The sequence below is a fragment of the Gnatocerus cornutus genome, unplaced genomic scaffold, assembly GCF_029298725.1.
Source record: "Gnatocerus cornutus isolate USDA-ARS CGAHR unplaced genomic scaffold, icGnaCorn1.1 ctg00000043.1, whole genome shotgun sequence".
Lineage (NCBI taxonomy): Eukaryota > Metazoa > Arthropoda > Insecta > Coleoptera > Tenebrionidae > Gnatocerus > Gnatocerus cornutus.
The window spans coordinates 1,408,553-1,429,266 of NW_028275392.1; positions in this window are offsets into that span (position 1 = coordinate 1,408,553).

The window sequence follows — 20,714 nt, forward strand, 5'->3', positions numbered from 1 at the left end:
AAGTCATGATTTTGTAGATTCCGTGCTCTTCTTTGCGAATTCAAGATAGAAAACAACGAAAATCAGCGAGAAATCGTCGTTTTGCATCGAAATATGCGGTTTTCTCTAAGAATTTTGATGATTTCGTGCAGAATTCTGCTGTTTTCTTGCAATTCAGCCGTTGAATCTTGGTAAAAAGTGATGATTTTGTAGATTTCGTGCTCTTCTTTGCGAATTCAGGCCACAAAACAACGAAAATCGGCGAGAAATCGTCGTTTTGCATCGAAATATGCGGTTTTCTCTAAGAATTTTGATGATTTCGTGCAGAATTCTGCTGTTTTCCTCGCAATTCAGCCGTTGAATCTTGGTAAAAAGTGATGATTTTGTAGATTTCGTGCTCTTCTTTGCGAATTCAAGCCAGAAAACAACGAAAATCGGCGAGAAATCGTCGTTTTGCATCGAAATATGCGGTTTTCTCTAAGAATTTTGACGATTTCGTGCAGAATTCTGCTGTTTTCTTGCAATTCAGCCGTTGAATCTTGGTAAAAAGTCATGATTTTGTAGATTTCGTGCTCTTCTTTGCGAATTCAAGATAGAAAACAACGAAAATCAGCGAGAAATCGTCGTTTTGCAACGAAATATGCGGTTTTCTTTAAGAATTTTGATGATTTCGTGCAGAATTCTGCTGTTTTCTTGCAATTCAGCCGTTGAATCTTGGTAAAAAGTCATGATTTTGTAGATTTCGTGCTCTTCTTGGCGAATTCAAGATAGAAAACAACGAAAGTCGGCGAGAAATCGTTGTTTTGCATCGAAATATGCGGTTTTCTGTAAGAATTTTGATGATTTCGTGCAGAATTCTGCTGTTTTCTTGCAATTCAGCCGTTGAATCTTGGTAAAAAGTCATGATTTTGTAGATTCCATGCTCTTCTTTGCGAATTCAAGATAGAAAACAACGAAAATCAGCGAGAAATCGTCGTTTTGCATCGAAATATGCGGTTTTCTCTAAGAATTTTGATGATTTCGTGCAGAATTCTGCTGTTTTCTTGCAATTCAGCCGTTGAATCTTGGTAAAAAGTGATGATTTTTTAGATTTCGTGCTCTTCTTTGCGAATTCAAGCCAGAAAACAACGAAAATCGGCGAGAAATCGTCGTTTTGCATCGAAAAACGCAGTTTTCTGTAAGAATTTTGATGATTTCGTGCAGAATTCTGCTGTTTTCTTGCAATTCAGCCGTTGAATCTTGGTAAAAAGTCATGATTTTGTAGATTTCGTGCTCTTCTTTGCGAATTCAAGCCAGAAAACAACGAAAATCGGCGAGAAATCGTCGTTTTGCATCGAAATATGCGGTTTTCTGTAAGAATTTTGATGATTTCGTGCAGAATTCTGCTGTTTTCTTGCAATTCAGCCGTTGAATCTAGGTAAAAAGTCATGATTTTGTAGATTTTGTGCTCTTCTTGGCGAATTCAAGATAGAAAACAACGAAAATCGGCGAGAAATCGTTGTTTTGCATCGAAATATGCGGTTTTCTGTAAGAATTTTGATGATTTCGTGCATAATTCTGCTGTTTTCTTGCAATTCAGCCGTTGAATCTAGGTAAAAAGTCATGATTTTGTAGATTTTGTGCTCTTCTTGGCGAATTCAAGATAGAAAACAACGAAAATCGGCGAGAAATCGTTGTTTTGCATCGAAATATGCAGTTTTCTCTAAGAATTTTGATGATTTCGTGCAGAATTCTGCTGTTTTCTTGCAATTCAGCTGTTGAATCTTGGTAAAAAGTCATGATTTTGTAGATTTCGTGCTCTTCTTTGCGAATTCAAGCCAGAAAACAACGAAAATCGGCGAGAAATCGTCGTTTTGCATCGAAATATGCGGTTTTCTCTAAGAATTTTGATGATTTCGTGCAGAATTCTGCTGTTTTCTTGCAATTCAGCCGTTGAATCTAGGTAAAAAGTCATGATTTTGTAGATTTCGTGCTCTTCTTTGCGAATTCAAGCCAGAAAACAACGAAAATCGGCGAGAAATCGTCGTTTGGCATCGAAATATGCGGTTTTCTGTAAGAATTTTGATGATTTCGTGCAGAATTCTGCTGTTTTCTTGCAATTCAGCCGTTGAATCTTGGTAAAAAGTCATGATTTTGTAGATTCCGTGCTCTTCTTTGCGAATTCATGATAGAAAACAACGAAAATCAGCGAGAAATCGTCGTTTTGCATCGAAATATGCGGTTTTCTCTAAGAATTTTGATGATTTCGTGCAGAATTCTGCTGTTTTCTTGCAATTCAGCTGTTGAATCTTGGTAAAATGTGATGATTTTGTAGATTTCGTGCTCTTCTTTGCGAATTCAAGCCAGAAAACAACGAAAATCGGCGAGAAATTGTCGTTTTGCATCGAAATATGCGGTTTTCTCTAAGAATTTTGATGATTTCGTGCAGAATTCTGCTGTTTTCTTGCAATTCAGCCGTTGAATCTTGGTAAAAATTAATGATTTTGTAGATTTCGTGCTCTTCTTTGCGAATTCAGGCCAGAAAACAACGAAAATCGGCGAGAAATCGTCGTTTTGCATCGAAATATGCGGTTTTCTCTAAGAATTTTGACGATTTCGTGCAGAATTCTGCTGTTTTCTTGCAATTCAGCTGTTGAATCTTGGTAAAAAGTCATGATTTTGTAGATTTCGTGCTCTCCTTTGCGAATTCAAGATAGAAAACAACGAAAATCAGCGAGAAATCGTCGTTTTGCAACGATATATGCGGTTTTCTGTAAGAATTTTGATGATTTCGTGCAGAATTCTGCTGTTTTCTTGCAATTCAGCCGTTGAATCTTGGTAAAAAGTCATGATTTTGTAGATTTCGTGCTCTTCTTGGCGACTTAAAGATAGAAAACAACGAAAATCGGCGAGAAATCGTTGTTTTGCATCGAAATATGCGGTTTTCTGTAAGAATTTTGATGATTTCGTGCAGAATTCTGCTGTTTTCTTGCAATTCAGCCGTTGAATCTTGGTAAAAAGTCATGATTTTGTAGATTTCGTGCTCTTCTTGGCGAATTCAAGATAGAAAACAACGAAAATCGGCGAGAAATCGTTGTTTTGCATCAAAATATGCGGTTTTCTGTAAGAATTTTGATGATTTCGTGCAGAATTCTGCTGTTTTCTTGCAATTCAGCCGTTGAATCTTGGTAAAAAGTCATGATTTTGTAGATTCCGTGCTCTTCTTTGCGAATTCAAGATAGAAAACAACGAAAATCAGCGAGAAATCGTCGTTTTGCATCGAAATATGCGGTTTTCTCTAAGAATTTTGATGATTCAGTGCAGAATTCTGCTGTTTTCTTGCAATTCAGCAGTTGAATCTTCGTAAAAAGTGATGATTTTGTAGATTTCGTGCTCTTCTTTGCGAATTCAAGCCAGAAAACAACGAAAATCGGCGAGAAATCTTCGTTTTGCATCGAAATATGCGGTTTTCTGCAAGAATTTTGATGATTTCGTGCAGAATTCTGCTGTTTTCTTGCAATTCAGCCGTTGAATCTTGGTAAAAAGTCATGATTTTGTAGATTTCGTGCTCTTCTTTGCGACTTCAAGCCAGAAAACAACGAAAATCGGCGAGAAATCGTCGTTTTGCATCGAAATATGCGGTTTTCTGTATAAATTTTGATGATTTCGTGCAGAATTCTGCTGTTTTCTTGCAATTCAGCCGTTGAATCTTGGTAAAAAGTCATGATTTTGTAGATTCCGTGCTCTTCTTTGCGAATTCAAGATAGAAAACAACGAAAATCAGCGAGAAATCGTCGTTTTGCATCGAAATATGCGGTTTTCTCTAAGAATTTTGATGAGTTCGTGCAGAATTCTGCTGTTTTCTTGCAATTCAGCCGTTGAATCTTGGTAAAAAGTGATGATTTTGTAGATTTCGTGCTCTTCTTTGCGAATTCAAGATAGAAAACAACGAAAATCGGCGAGAAAACGTCGTTTTGCATCGAAATATGCGGTTTTTTCTAAGAATTTTGATGATTTCGTGCAGAATTCTGCTGTTTTCTTGCAATTTAGCTGTTGAATCTTGGTAAAAAGTCATGATTTTGTAGATTTCGTGCTCTTCTTTGCGAATTCAAGCCAGAAAACAACAAAAATCGGCGAGAAATCGTCGTTTTGCATCGAAATATGCGGTTTTCTACAAGAATTTTGATGATTTCGTGCAGAATTCTGCTGTTTTCTTGCAATTCAGCCGTTGAATCTTGGTAAAAAGTCATGATTTTGTAGATTTCGTGCTCTTCTTTGCGACTTCAAGCCAGAAAACAACGAAAATCGGCGAAAAATCGTCGTTTTGCATCGAAATATGCGGTTTTCTTTAAGAATTTTGATGATTTCGTGCAGAATTCTGCTGTTTTCTTGCAATTCAGCCGTTGAATCTTGGTAAAAAGTCATGATTTTGTAGATTTCGTGCTCTTCTTGGCGAATTCAAGATAGAAAACAACGAAAATCGGCGAGAAATCGTTGTTTTGCATCGAAATATGCGGTTTTCTGTAAGAATTTTGATGATTTCGTGCAGAATTCTGCTGTTTTCTTGCAATTCAGCCGTTGAATCTTGGTAAAAAGTTATGATTTTGTAGATTCCGTGCTCTTCTTTGCGAATTCAAGATAGAAAACAACGAAAATCAGCGAGAAATCGTCGTTTTGCATCGAAATATGCGGTTTTCTCTAAGAATTTTGATGATTTCGTGCAGAATTCTGCTGTTTTCTTGCAATTCAGCCGTTGAATCTTGGTAAAAAGTGATGATTTTTTAGATTTCGTGCTCTTCTTTGCGAATTCAAGCCAGAAAACAACGAAAATCGGCGAGAAATCGTCGTTTTGCATCGAAAAACGCAGTTTTCTGTAAGAATTTTGATGATTTCGTGCAGAATTCTGCTGTTTTCTTGCAATTCAGCCGTTTAATCTTGGTAAAAAGTCATAATTTTGTAGATTTCGTGCTCTTCTTTGCGAATTCAAGCCAGAAAACAACGAAAATCGGCGAGAAATCGTCGTTTTGCATCGAAATATGCGGTTTTCTGTAAGAATTTTGATGATTTCGTGCAGAATTCTGCTGTTTTCTTGCAATTCAGCCGTTGAATCTAGGTAAAAAGTCATGATTTAGTAAATTTCGTGCTCTTCTTGGCGAATTCAAGATAAAAAACAACGAAAATCGGCGAGAAATCGTTGTTTTGCATCGAAATATGCGGTTTTCTCTAAGAATTTTGATGATTTCGTGCAGAATTCTGCTGTTTTCTTGCAATTCAGCCGTTGAATCTTGGTAAAAAGTGATGATTTTTTAGATTTCGTGCTCTTCTTTGCGAATTCAAGCCAGAAAACAACGAAAATCGGCGAGAAATCGTCGTTTTGCATCGAAAAACGCAGTTTTCTGTAAGAATTTTGATGATTTCGTGCAGAATTCTGCTGTTTTCTTGCAATTCAGCCGTTTAATCTTGGTAAAAAGTCATAATTTTGTAGATTTCGTGCTCTTCTTTGCGAATTCAAGCCAGAAAACAACGAAAATCGGCGAGAAATCGTCGTTTTGCATCGAAATATGCGGTTTTCTGTAAGAATTTTGATGATTTCGTGCAGAATTCTGCTGTTTTCTTGCAATTCAGCCGTTGAATCTAGGTAAAAAGTCATGATTTAGTAAATTTCGTGCTCTTCTTGGCGAATTCAAGATAAAAAACAACGAAAATCGGCGAGAAAACGTCGTTTTGCATCGAAATATGCGGTTTTTTCTAAGAATTTTGATGATTTCGTGCAGAATTCTGCTGTTTTCTTGCAATTTAGCTGTTGAATCTTGGTAAAAAGTCATGATTTTGTAGATTTCGTGCTCTTCTTTGCGAATTCAAGCCAGAAAACAACAAAAATCGGCGAGAAATCGTCGTTTTGCATCGAAATATGCGGTTTTCTACAAGAATTTTGATGATTTCGTGCAGAATTCTGCTGTTTTCTTGCAATTCAGCCGTTGAATCTTGGTAAAAAGTCATGATTTTGTAGATTTCGTGCTCTTCTTTGCGACTTCAAGCCAGAAAACAACGAAAATCGGCGAGAAATCGTCGTTTTGCATCGAAATATGCGGTTTTCTTTAAGAATTTTGATGATTTCGTGCAGAATTCTGCTGTTTTCTTGCAATTCAGCCGTTGAATCTTGGTAAAAAGTCATGATTTTGTAGATTTCGTGCTCTTCTTGGCGAATTCAAGATAGAAAACAACGAAAATCGGCGAGAAATCGTTGTTTTGCATCGAAATATGCGGTTTTCTGTAAGAATTTTGATGATTTCGTGCAGAATTCTGCTGTTTTCTTGCAATTCAGCCGTTGAATCTTGGTAAAAAGTCATGATTTTGTAGATTCCGTGCTCTTCTTTGCGAATTCAAGATAGAAAACAACGAAAATCAGCGAGAAATCGTCGTTTTGCATCGAAATATGCGGTTTTCTCTAAGAATTTTGATGATTTCGTGCAGAATTCTGCTGTTTTCTTGCAATTCAGCCGTTGAATCTAGGTAAAAAGTCATGATTTAGTAAATTTCGTGCTCTTCTTGGCGAATTCAAGATAAAAAACAACGAAAATCGGCGAGAAAACGTCGTTTTGCATCGAAATATGCGGTTTTTTCTAAGAATTTTGATGATTTCGTGCAGAATTCTGCTGTTTTCTTGCAATTTAGCTGTTGAATCTTGGTAAAAAGTCATGATTTTGTAGATTTCGTGCTCTTCTTTGCGAATTCAAGCCAGAAAACAACAAAAATCGGCGAGAAATCGTCGTTTTGCATCGAAATATGCGGTTTTCTACAAGAATTTTGATGATTTCGTGCAGAATTCTGCTGTTTTCTTGCAATTCAGCCGTTGAATCTTGGTAAAAAGTCATGATTTTGTAGATTTCGTGCTCTTCTTTGCGACTTCAAGCCAGAAAACAACGAAAATCGGCGAGAAATCGTCGTTTTGCATCGAAATATGCGGTTTTCTTTAAGAATTTTGATGATTTCGTGCAGAATTCTGCTGTTTTCTTGCAATTCAGCCGTTGAATCTTGGTAAAAAGTCATGATTTTGTAGATTTCGTGCTCTTCTTGGCGAATTCAAGATAGAAAACAACGAAAATCGGCGAGAAATCGTTGTTTTGCATCGAAATATGCGGTTTTCTGTAAGAATTTTGATGATTTCGTGCAGAATTCTGCTGTTTTCTTGCAATTCAGCCGTTGAATCTTGGTAAAAAGTCATGATTTTGTAGATTCCGTGCTCTTCTTTGCGAATTCAAGATAGAAAACAACGAAAATCAGCGAGAAATCGTCGTTTTGCATCGAAATATGCGGTTTTCTCTAAGAATTTTGATGATTTCGTGCAGAATTCTGCTGTTTTCTTGCAATTCAGCCGTTGAATCTTGGTAAAAAGTGATGATTTTTTAGATTTCGTGCTCTTTGCGAATTCAAGCCAGAAAACAACGAAAATCGGCGAGAAATCGTCGTTTTGCATCGAAAAACGCAGTTTTCTGTAAGAATTTTGATGATTTCGTGCAGAATTCTGCTGTTTTCTTGCAATTCAGCCGTTTAATCTTGGTAAAAAGTCATAATTTTGTAGATTTCGTGCTCTTCTTTGCGAATTCAAGCCAGAAAACAACGAAAATCGGCGAGAAATCGTCGTTTTGCATCGAAATATGCGGTTTTCTGTAAGAATTTTGATGATTTCGTGCAGAATTCTGCTGTTTTCTTGCAATTCAGCCGTTGAATCTATGTAAAAAGTCATGATTTTGTAGATTTCGTGCTCTTCTTGGCGAATTCAAGATAGAAAACAACGAAAATCGGCGAGAAATCGTTGTTTTGCATCGAAATATGCAGTTTTCTCTAAGAATTTTGATGATTTCGTGCAGAATTCTGCTGTTTTCTTGCAATTCAGCCGTTGAATCTTGGTAAAAAGTCATTATTTTGTAGATTTCGTGCTCTTTTTGCGAATTCAAGCCAGAAAACAACGAAAATCGGCGAGAAATCGTCGTTTTGCATCGAAAAATGCAGTTTTCTGTAAGAATTTTGATGATTTCGTGCAGAATTCTGCTGTTTTCTTGCAATTCAGCCGTTGAATCTTGGTAAAAAGTCATGATTTTGTAGATTTCGTGCTCTTCTTTGCGAATTCAAGCCAGAAAACAACGAAAATCGGCGAGAAATCGTCGTTTTGCATCGAAATATGCGGTTTTCTGTAAGAATTTTGATGATTTCGTGCAGAATTCTGCTGTTTTCTTGCAATTCAGCCGTTGAATCTAGGTAAAAAGTCATGATTTTGTAGATTTTGTGCTCTTCTTGGCGAATTCAAGATAGAAAACAACGAAAATCGGCGAGAAATCGTTGTTTTGCATCGAAATATGCGGTTTTCTGTAAGAATTTTGATGATTTCGTGCATAATTCTGCTGTTTTCTTGCAATTCAGCCGTTGAATCTAGGTAAAAAGTCATGATTTTGTAGATTTTGTGCTCTTCTTGGCGAATTCAAGATAGAAAACAACGAAAATCGGCGAGAAATCGTTGTTTTGCATCGAAATATGCAGTTTTCTCTAAGAATTTTGATGATTTCGTGCAGAATTCTGCTGTTTTCTTGCAATTCAGCTGTTGAATCTTGGTAAAAAGTCATGATTTTGTAGATTTTGTGCTCTTCTTTGCGAATTCAAGCCAGAAAACAACGAAAATCGGCGAGAAATCGTCGTTTTGCATCGAAATATGCGGTTTTCTGTAAGAATTTTGATGATCTCGTGCAGAATTCTGCTGTTTTCTTGCAATTCAGCCGTTGAATCTTGGTAAAAAGTCATGATTTTGTAGATTTCGTGCTCTTCTTTGCGAATTCAAGCCAGAAAACAACGAAAATCGGCGAGAAATCGTCGTTTTGCATCGAAATTTGCGGTTTTCTGTAAGAATTTTGATGATTTCGTGTAGAATTCTGCTGTTTTCTTGCAATTCAGCCGTTGAATCTTGGTAAAAAGTCATGATTTTGTAGATTCCGTGCTCTTCTTTGCGAATTCATAATAGAAAACAACGAAAATCAGCGAGAAATCGTCGTTTTGCAACGAAATATGCGGTTTTCTGTAAGAATTTTGATGATTTCGTGCAGAATTCTGCTGTTTTCTTGCAATTCAGCCGTTGAATCTTGGTAAAAAGTCATGATTTTGTAGATTTCGTGCTATTCTTGGCGAATTAAAGATAGAAAACAACGAAAATCGGCGAGAAATCGTTGTTTTGCATCGAAATATGCAGTTTTCTCTAAGAATTTTGATGATTTCGTGCAGAATTCTGCTGTTTTCTTGCAATTCAGCCGTTGAATCTTGGTAAAAAGTCATGATTTTGTAGATTTCGTGCTCTTCTCTGCGAATTCAAGCCAGAAAACATCGAAAATCGGCGAGAAATCGTCGTTTTGCATCGAAATATGCGGTTTTCTGTAAGAATTTTGATGATTTCGTGCAGAATTCTGCTGTTTTCTTGCAATTCAGCCGTTGAATCTTGGTAAAAAGTCATGATTTTGTAGATTTCGTGCTCTTCTTTGCGAATTCAAGCCAGAAAACAACGAAAATCGGCGAGAAATCGTCGTTTTGCATCGAAATTTGCGGTTTTCTGTAAGAATTTTGATGATTTCGTGTAGAATTCTGCTGTTTTCTTGCAATTCAGCCGTTGAATCTTGGTAAAAAGTCATGATTTTGTAGATTCCGTGCTCTTCTTTGCGAATTCATAATAGAAAACAACGAAAATCAGCGAGAAATCGTCGTTTTGCATCGAAATATGCGGTTTTCTCTAAGAATTTTGATGATTTCGTGCAGAATTCTGCTGTTTTCTTGCAATTCAGCCGTTGAATCTTGGTAAAAAGTGATGATTTTGTAGATTTCGTGCTCTTCTTTGCGAATTCAAGCCAGAAAACAACGAAAATCGGCGAGAAATCGTCGTTTTGCATCGAAATATGCGGTTTTCTCTAAGAATTTTGATGATTTCGTGCAGAATTCTGCTGTTTTCTTGCAATTCAGCCGTTGAATCTTGGTAAAAAGTCATGATTTTGTAGATTTCGTGCTCTTCTTGGCGAATTCAAGATAGAAAACAACGAAAATCGGCGAGAAATCGTTGTTTTGCATCGAAATATGCGGTTTTCTGTAAGAATTTTGATGATTTCGTGCAGAATTCTGCTGTTTTCTTGCAATTCAGCCGTTGAATCTAGGTAAAAAGTCATGATTTTGTAGATTTCGTGCTCTTCTTTGCGAATTCAAGCCAGAAAACAACGAAAATCGGCGAGAAATCGTCGTTTTGCATCGAAATATGCGGTTTTCTGTAAGAATTTTGATGATTTCCTGCAGAATTCTGCTGTTTTCTTGCAATTCAGCCGTTGAATCTTGGTAAAAAGTCATGATTTTGTAGATTTCGTGCTCTTCTTTGCGAATTCAAGCCAGAAAACAACGAAAATCGGCGAGAAATCGTCGTTTTGCATCGAAAAATGCAGTTTTCTGTAAAAATTTTGATGATTTCGTGCAGAATTTTACTGTTTTCTTGCAATTCAGCCGTTGAATCTTGGTAAAAAGTCATGATTTTGTAGATTTCGTGCTCTCCTTTGCGAATTCAAGCCAGAAAACAACGAAAATCGGCGAGAAATCGTCGTTTTGCATCGAAATATGCGGTTTTCTGTAAGAATTTTGATGATTTCGTGCAGAATTCTGCTGTTTTCTTGCAACTCAGCCGTTGAATCTAGGTAAAAAGTCATGATTTTGTAGATTTCGTGCTCTTCTTGGCGAATTCAAGATAGAAAACAACGAAAATCGGCGAGAAATCGTTGTTTTGCATCGAAATATGCGGTTTTCTGTAAGAATTTTGATGATTTTGTGCAGAATTCTGCTGTTTTCTTGCAATTCAGCCGTTGAATCTAGGTAAAAAGTCATGATTTTGTAGATTTCGTGCTCTTCTTTGCGAATTCAAGCCAGAAAACAACGAAAATCGGTGAGAAATCGTCGTTTTGCATCGAAATATGCGGTTTTCTGTAAGAATTTTGATGATTTCCTGCAAAATTCTGCTGTTTTCTTGCAATTCAGCCGTTGAATCTTGGTAAAAAGTCATGATTTTGTAGATTTCGTGCTCTTCTTTGCGAATTCAAGCCAGAAAACAACGAAAATCGGCGAGAAATCGTCGTTTTGCATCGAAATATGCGGTTTTCAGTAAGAATTTTGATGATTTCGTGCAGAATTCTGCTGTTTTCTTGCAATTCAGCCGTTGAATCTTGGTAAAAAGTCATGATTTTGTAGATTTCGTGCTCTTTTTTGCGAATTCAAGCCAGAAAACAACGAAAATCGGCGAGAAATAATCGTTTTGCATCGAAATATGCGGTTTTCTGTAAGAATTTTGATGATTTCGTGCAGAATTCTGCTGTTTTCTTGCAATTCAGCCGTTGAATCTTGATAAAAAGTCATGGTTTTGTAGATTTCGTGCTCCTCTTTGCGAATTCAAGTCAGAAAACCACGAAAATCGGCGTGAAATCGTCGTTTTGCATCGAAATGTGCGGTTTTCTCTAAGAATTTTGAAGATTTCGTGCAGAATTCTGCTGTTTTCTTGCAACTCAGCCGTTGAATCTTGGTAAAAAGTGATAATTTTGTAGATTTCGTGCTCTTCTTTGCAAATTCAAGCCAGAAAACAACGAAAATCGGCGAGAAATCGTCGTTTTGCATCGAAATATGCGGTTTTCTGTGAGAATTTTGATGATTTCGTGCAGAATTCTGCTGTTTTCTTGCAATTCAGCCGTTGAACCTTGGTAAAAAGTCATGATTTTGTAGATTCCGTGCTCTTCTTTGCAAATTCAAGATAGAAAACAACGAAAATCAGCGAGAAATCGTCGTTTTGCATCGAAATATGCGGTTTTCTCTAAGAATTTTGATGATTTCGTGCAGAATTCTGCTGTTTTCTTGCAATTCAGCCGTTGAATCTTAGTAAAAAGTGATGATTTTGTAGATTTCGTGCTCTTCTTTGCGAATTCAAGCCAGAAAACAACGAAAATCGGCGAGAAATCGTCGTTTTGCATCGAAATATGCGGTTTTCCCTAAGAATTTTGATGATTTCGTGCAGAATTCTGCTGTTTTCTTGCAATTCAGCCGTTGAATCTTGGTAAAAAGTGATGATTTTGTGGATTTCGTGCTCTTCTTTGCGAATTCAAGCCAGAAAACAACGAAAATCGGCGAGAAATCGTCGTTTTGCATCGAAATATGCGGTTTTCTGTAAGAATTTTGATGATTTCGTGCAGAATTCTGCTGTTTTCTTGCAATTCAGCCGTTGAATCTTGATAAAAAGTCATGATTTTGTAAATTTCGTGCTCTCTTTTGCAAATTCAAGATAGAAAACAACGAAAATCAGCGAGAAATCGTCGTTTTGCAACGAAATATGCGGTTTTCTGTAAGAATTTTGATGATTTCGTGCAGAATTCTGCTGTTTTCTTGCAATTCAGCCGTTGAATCTTGGTAAAAAGTCATGATTTTGTAGATTTCGTGCTCATCTTGGCGAATTCAAGATAGAAAACAACGAAAATCGGCGAGAAATCGTTGTTTTGCATCGAAATATGCGGTTTTCTGTAAGAATTTTGATGATTTCGTGCAGAATTCTGCTGTTTTCTTGCAATTCAGCCGTTGAATCTTGATAAAAAGTCATGATTTTGTAGATTTCGTGCTCTCTTTTGCAAATTCAAGATAGAAAACAACGAAAATCAGCGAGAAATCGTCGTTTTGCAACGAAATATGCGGTTTTCTGTAAGAATTTTGATGATTTCGTGCAGAATTCTGCTGTTTTCTTGCAATTCAGCCGTTGAATCTTGGTAAAAAGTCATGATTTTGTAGATTTCGTGCTCTTCTTGGCGAATTCAAGATAGAAAACAACGAAAATCGGCGAGAAATCGTTGTTTTGCATCGAAATATGCGGTTTTCTGTAAGAATTTTGATGATTTCGTGCAGAATTCTGCTGTTTTCTTGCAATTCAGCCGTTGAATCTTGGTAAAAAGTCATAATTTTGTAGATTTCGTGCTCTTCTTTGCGAACTCAAGCCAGAAAACAACGAAAATCGGCGAGAAATCGTCGTTTTGCATTGAAATATGCGGTTTTCTGTAAGAATTTTGATGATTTCGTGCAGAATTCTGCTGTTTTCTTGCAATTCAGCCGTTGAATCTAGGTAAAATGTCATGATTTTGTAGATTTCGTGCTCTTCTTGGCGAATGAAGATAGAAAACAACGAAAATCGGCGAGAAATCGTTGTTTTGCATCGAAATATGCGGTTTTCTGTAAGAATTTTGATGATTTTGTGCAGAATTCTGCTGTTTTCTTGCAATTCAGCCGTTGAATCTTGGTAAAAAGTCATGATTTTGTAGATTTCGTGCTCTCCTTTGCGAATTCAAGATAGAAAACAACGAAAATCAGCGAGAAATCGTCGTTTTGCAACGAAATATGCGGTTTTCTGTAAGAATTTTGATGATTTCGTGCAGAATTCTGCTGTTTTCTTGCAATTCAGCCGTTGAATCTTGGTAAAAAGTCATGATTTTGTAGATTTCGTGCTCTTCTTGGCGAATTCAAGATAGAAAACAACGAAAATCGGCGAGAAATCGTTGTTTTGCATCGAAATATGCGGTTTTCTGTAAGAATTTTGATGATTTCGTGCAGAATTCTGCTGTTTTCTTGCAATTCAGCCGTTGAATCTTGGTAAAAAGTGATGATTTTGTAGATTTCGTGCTGTTCTTTGCGAATTCAAGCCAGAAAACAACGAAAATCGGCGAGAAATCGTCGTTTTGCATCGAAATATGCGGTTTTCCCTAAGAATTTTGATGATTTCGTGCAGAATTCTGCTGTTTGATTGCAATTCAGCCGTTGAATCTTGGTAAAAAGTGATGATTTTGTAGATTTCGTGCTCTTCATTGCGAATTCAAGCCAGAAAACAACGAAAATCGGCGAGAAATCGTCGTTTTGCATCGAAATATGCGGTTTTCTGTAAGAATTTTGATGATTTCGTGCAGAATTCTGCTGTTTTCTTGCAATTCAGCCGTTGAATCTTGGTAAAAAGTCATGATTTTGTAGATTTCGTGCTCTTCTTTGCGAATTCAAGCCAGAAAACCACGAAAATCGGCGAGAAATCGTCGTTTTGCATCGAAATATGCGGTTTTCTCTAAGAATTTTGATGATTTCGTGCAGAATTCTGCTGTTTTCTTGCAATTCAGCCGTTGAATCTTGATAAAAAGTCATGATTTTGTAGATTTCGTGCTCTCCTTTGCGAATTCACGATAGAAAACAACGAAAATCAGCGAGAAATCGTCGTTTTGCAACGAAATATGCGGTTTTCTGTAAGAATTTTGATGATTTCGTGCAGAATTCTGCTGTTTTCTTGCAATTCAGCCGTTGAATCTTGGTAAAAAGTCATGATTTTGTAGATTTCGTGCTCTTCTTGGCGAATTCAAGATAGAAAACAACGAAAATCGGCGAGAAATCGTTGTTTTGCATCGAAATATGCGGTTTTCTGTAAGAATTTTGATGATTTCGTGCAGAATTCTGCTGTTTTCTTGTAATTCAGCCGTTGAATCTAGGTAAAAAGTCATGATTTTGTAGATTTCGTGCTCTTTTTGGCGAATTCAAGATAGAAAACAACGAAAATCGGCGAGAAATCGTTGTTTTGCATCGAAATATGCAGTTTTCTCTAAGAATTTTGATGATTTCGTGCAGAATTCTGCTGTTTTCTTGCAATTCAGCCGTTGAATCTTGGTAAAAAGTCATGATTTTGTAGATTTCGTGCTCTTCTTTGCGAACTCAAGCCAGAAAACAACGAAAATCGGCGAGAAATCGTCGTTTTGCATCGAAATATGCGGTTTTCTGTAAGAATTTTGATGATTTCGTGCAGAATTCTGCTGTTTTCTTGCAATTCAGCCGTTGAATCTAGGTAAAATGTCATGATTTTGTAGATTTCGTGCTCTTCTTGGCGAATTCAAGCCAGAAAACCACGAAAATCGGCGAGAAATCGTCGTTTTGCATCGAAATATGCGGTTTTCTCTAAGAATTTTGATGATTTCGTGCAGAATTCTGCTGTTTTCTTGCAATTCAGCCGTTGAATCTTGATAAAAAGTCATGATTTTGTAGATTTCGTGCTCTCCTTTGCGAATTCACGATAGAAAACAACGAAAATCAGCGAGAAATCGTCGTTTTGCAACGAAATATGCGGTTTTCTGTAAGAATTTTGATGATTTCGTGCAGAATTCTGCTGTTTTCTTGCAATTCAGCCGTTGAATCTTGGTAAAAAGTCATGATTTTGTAGATTTCGTGCTCTTCTTGGCGAATTCAAGATAGAAAACAACGAAAATCGGCGAGAAATCGTTGTTTTGCATCGAAATATGCGGTTTTCTGTAAGAATTTTGATGATTTCGTGCAGAATTCTGCTGTTTTCTTGCAATTCAGCCGTTGAATCTAGGTAAAATGTCATGATTTTGTAGATTTCGTGCTCTTCTTGGCGAATTCAAGATAGAAAACAACGAAAATCGGCGAGAAATCGTTGTTTTGCATCGAAATATGCGGTTTTCTGTAAGAATTTTGATGATTTTGTGCAGAATTCTGCTGTTTTCTTGCAATTCAGCCGTTGAATCTTGGTAAAAAGTCATGATTTTGTAGATTTCGTGCTCTCCTTTGCGAATTCAAGATAGAAAACAACGAAAATCAGCGAGAAATCGTCGTTTTGCAACGAAATATGCGGTTTTCTGTAAGAATTTTGATGATTTCGTGCAGAATTCTGCTGTTTTCTTGCAATTCAGCCGTTGAATCTAGGTAAAAAGTCATGATTTTGTAGATTTCGTGCTCTTCTTGGCGAATTCAAGATAGAAAACAACGAAAATCGGCGAGAAATCGTTGTTTTGCATCGAAATATGCGGTTTTCTGTAAGAATTTTGATGATTTCGTGCAGAATTCTGCTGTTTTCTTGTAATTCAGCCGTTGAATCTAGGTAAAAAGTCATGATTTTGTAGATTTCGTGCTCTTTTTGGCGAATTCAAGATAGAAAACAACGAAAATCGGCGAGAAATCGTTGTTTTGCATCGAAATATGCAGTTTTCTCTAAGAATTTTGATGATTTCGTGCAGAATTCTGCTGTTTTCTTGCAATTCAGCCGTTGAATCTTGGTAAAAAGTCATGATTTTGTAGATTTCGTGCTCTTCTTGGCGAATTCAAGATAGAAAACAACGAAAATCGGCGAGAAATCGTTGTTTTGCATCGAAATATGCGGTTTTCTGTAAGAATTTTGATGATTTCGTGCAGAATTCTGCTGTTTTCTTGTAATTCAGCCGTTGAATCTAGGTAAAAAGTCATGATTTTGTAGATTTCGTGCTCTTTTTGGCGAATTCAAGATAGAAAACAACGAAAATCGGCGAGAAATCGTTGTTTTGCATCGAAATATGCAGTTTTCTCTAAGAATTTTGATGATTTCGTGCAGAATTCTGCTGTTTTCTTGCAATTCAGCCGTTGAATCTTGGTAAAAAGTCATGATTTTGTAGATTTCGTGCTCTTCTTGGCGAATTCAAGATAGAAAACAACGAAAATCGGCGAGAAATCGTTGTTTTGCATCGAAATATGCGGTTTTCTGTAAGAATTTTGATGATTTCGTGCAGAATTCTGCTGTTTTCTTGTAATTCAGCCGTTGAATCTAGGTAAAAAGTCATGATTTTGTAGATTTCGTGCTCTTTTTGGCGAATTCAAGATAGAAAACAACGAAAATCGGCGAGAAATCGTTGTTTTGCATCGAAATATGCAGTTTTCTCTAAGAATTTTGATGATTTCGTGCAGAATTCTGCTGTTTTCTTGCAATTCAGCCGTTGAATCTTGGTAAAAAGTCATGATTTTGTAGATTTCGTGCTCTTCTTGGCGAATTCAAGATAGAAAACAACGAAAATCGGCGAGAAATCGTTGTTTTGCATCGAAATATGCGGTTTTCTGTAAGAATTTTGATGATTTCGTGCAGAATTCTGCTGTTTTCTTGTAATTCAGCCGTTGAATCTAGGTAAAAAGTCATGATTTTGTAGATTTCGTGCTCTTTTTGGCGAATTCAAGATAGAAAACAACGAAAATCGGCGAGAAATCGTTGTTTTGCATCGAAATATGCAGTTTTCTCTAAGAATTTTGATGATTTCGTGCAGAATTCTGCTGTTTTCTTGCAATTCAGCCGTTGAATCTTGGTAAAAAGTCATGATTTTGTAGATTTCGTGCTCTTCTTGGCGAATTCAAGATAGAAAACAACGAAAATCGGCGAGAAATCGTTGTTTTGCATCGAAATATGCGGTTTTCTGTAAGAATTTTGATGATTTCGTGCAGAATTCTGCTGTTTTCTTGTAATTCAGCCGTTGAATCTAGGTAAAAAGTCATGATTTTGTAGATTTCGTGCTCTTTTTGGCGAATTCAAGATAGAAAACAACGAAAATCGGCGAGAAATCGTTGTTTTGCATCGAAATATGCAGTTTTCTCTAAGAATTTTGATGATTTCGTGCAGAATTCTGCTGTTTTCTTGCAATTCAGCCGTTGAATCTTGGTAAAAAGTCATGATTTTGTAGATTTCGTGCTCTTCTTGGCGAATTCAAGATAGAAAACAACGAAAATCGGCGAGAAATCGTTGTTTTGCATCGAAATATGCGGTTTTCTGTAAGAATTTTGATGATTTCGTGCAGAATTCTGCTGTTTTCTTGTAATTCAGCCGTTGAATCTAGGTAAAAAGTCATGATTTTGTAGATTTCGTGCTCTTTTTGGCGAATTCAAGATAGAAAACAACGAAAATCGGCGAGAAATCGTTGTTTTGCATCGAAATATGCAGTTTTCTCTAAGAATTTTGATGATTTCGTGCAGAATTCTGCTGTTTTCTTGCAATTCAGCCGTTGAATCTTGGTAAAAAGTCATGATTTTGTAGATTTCGTGCTCTTCTTTGCGAACTCAAGCCAGAAAACAACGAAAATCGGCGAGAAATCGTCGTTTTGCATCGAAATATGCGGTTTTCTGTAAGAATTTTGATGATTTCGTGCAGAATTCTGCTGTTTTCTTGCAATTCAGCCGTTGAATCTAGGTAAAATGTCATGATTTTGTAGATTTCGTGCTCTTCTTGGCGAATTCAAGATAGAAAACAACGAAAATCGGCGAGAAATCGTTGTTTTGCATCGAAATATGCGGTTTTCTGTAAGAATTTTGATGATTTTGTGCAGAATTCTGCTGTTTTCTTGCAATTCAGCCGTTGAATCTTGGTAAAAAGTCATGATTTTGTAGATTTCGTGCTCTCCTTTGCGAATTCAAGATAGAAAACAACGAAAATCAGCGAGAAATCGTCGTTTTGCAACGAAATATGCGGTTTTCTGTAAGAATTTTGATGATTTCGTGCAGAATTCTGCTGTTTTCTTGCAATTCAGCCGTTGAATCTTGGTAAAAAGTCATGATTTTGTAGATTTCGTGCTCTTCTTTGCGAACTCAAGCCAGAAAACAACGAAAATCGGCGAGAAATCGTCGTTTTGCATCGAAATATGCGGTTTTCTGTAAGAATTTTGATGATTTCGTGCAGAATTCTGCTGTTTTCTTGCAATTCAGCCGTTGAATCTAGGTAAAATGTCATGATTTTGTAGATTTCGTGCTCTTCTTGGCGAATTCAAGATAGAAAACAACGAAAATCGGCGAGAAATCGTTGTTTTGCATCGAAATATGCGGTTTTCTGTAAGAATTTTGATGATTTTGTGCAGAATTCTGCTGTTTTCTTGCAATTCAGCCGTTGAATCTTGGTAAAAAGTCATGATTTTGTAGATTTCGTGCTCTCCTTTGCGAATTCAAGATAGAAAACAACGAAAATCAGCGAGAAATCGTCGTTTTGCAACGAAATATGCGGTTTTCTGTAAGAATTTTGATGATTTCGTGCAGAATTCTGCTGTTTTCCTTGCAATTCAGCCGTTGAATCTAGGTAAAAAGTCATGATTTTGTAGATTTCGTGCTCTTTTTGGCAAATTCAAGATAGAAAACAACGAAAATCGGCGAGAAATCGTTGTTTTGCATCGAAATATGCAGTTTTCTGTAAAAATTTTGATGATTTCGTGCAGAATTCTGCTGTTTTCTTGCAATTCAGCCGTTGAATCTTGGTAAAAAGTCATGATTTTGTGGATTTCGTGCTCTTCTTTGCGAATTCAAACCAGAAAACAACGAAAATCGGCGAGAAATCGTCGTTTTGCATCGAAATATGCGGTTTTCTGTAAGAATTTTGATGATTTCGTGCAGAATTCTGCTGTTTTCTTGCAATTCAGCCGTTGAATCTAGGTAAAAAGTCATGATTTTGTAGATTTCGTGCTCTTCTTGGCGAATTCAAGATATAAAACAACGAAAATCGGCGAGAAATCGTTGTTTTGCATCGAAATATGCGGTTTTCTGCAAGAATTTTGATGATTTCGTGCAGAATTCTGCTGTTTTCTTGCAATTCAGCCGTTGAATCTAGGTAAAAAGTCATGATTTTGTAGATTTCGTGCTCTTCTTGGCGAATTCAAGATAGAAAACAACGAAAATCGGCGAGAAATCGTTGTTTTGCATCGAAATATGCAGATTTCTCTAAGAATTTTGATGATTTCGTGCAGAATTCTGCTGTTTTCTTGCAATTCAGCCGTTGAATCTTGGTAAAAAGTCATCATTTTGTAGATTTCATGCTCTTCTTTGCGAATTCAAGCCAGAAAACAACGAAAATCGGCGAGAAATCGTCGTTTTGCATCGAAAAATGCAGTTTTCTGTAAGAATTTTGATGATTTCGTGCAGAATTCTGCTGTTTTCTTGCAATTCAGCCGTTGAATCTTGGTAAAAAGTCATGATTTTGTAGATTTCGTGCTTTTCTTTGCGAATTCAAGCCAGAAAACAACGAAAATCGGCGAGAAATCGTCGTTTTGCATCGAAATATGCGGTTTTCTGTAAGAATTTTGATGATTTCGTGCAGAATTCTGCTGTTTTCTTGCAATTCAGTTGTTGAATCTAGGTAAAAAGTCATGATTTTGTAGATTTCGTGCTCTTCTTGGCGAATTCAAGATAGCAAACAACGAAAATCAGCGAGAAATCGTTGTTTTGCATCGAAATATGCGGTTTTCTGTAAGAATTTTGATGATTTCGTGCAGAATTCTGCTGTTTTCTTGCAATTCAGCCGTTGAATCTAGGTAAAAAGTCTTGATTTTGTAGATTTCGTGCTCTTCTTTGCGAATTCAAGCCAGAAAACAACGAAAATCGGCGAGAAATCGGCGTTTTGCATCGAAATATGCGGTTTTCTGTAAGAATTTTGATGATTTCGTGCAGAATTCTGCTGTTTTCTTGCAATTCAGCCGTTGAATCTTGGTAAAAAGTCATGATTTTGTAGATTCCGTGCTCTTCTTTGCGAATTCATGATAGAAAACAACGAAAATCAGCGAGAAATCGTCGTTTTGCATCGAAATATGCGGTTTTCTCTAAGAATTTTGATGATTTCGTGCAGAATTCTGCTGTTTTCTTGCAATTCAGCTGTTGAATCTTGGTAAAATGTGATGATTTTGTAGATTTCGTGCTCTTCTTTGCGAATTCAAGCCAGAAAACAACGAAAATCGGCGAGAAATCGTCATTTTGCATCGAAATATGCGGTTTTCTTTAAGAATTTTGATGATTTCGTGCAGAATTCTGCTGTTTTCTTGCAATTCAGCCGTTGAATCTTGGTAAAAAGTGATGATTTTGTCGATTTCGTGCTCTTCTTTGCGAATTCAAGCCAGAAAACAACGAAAATCGGC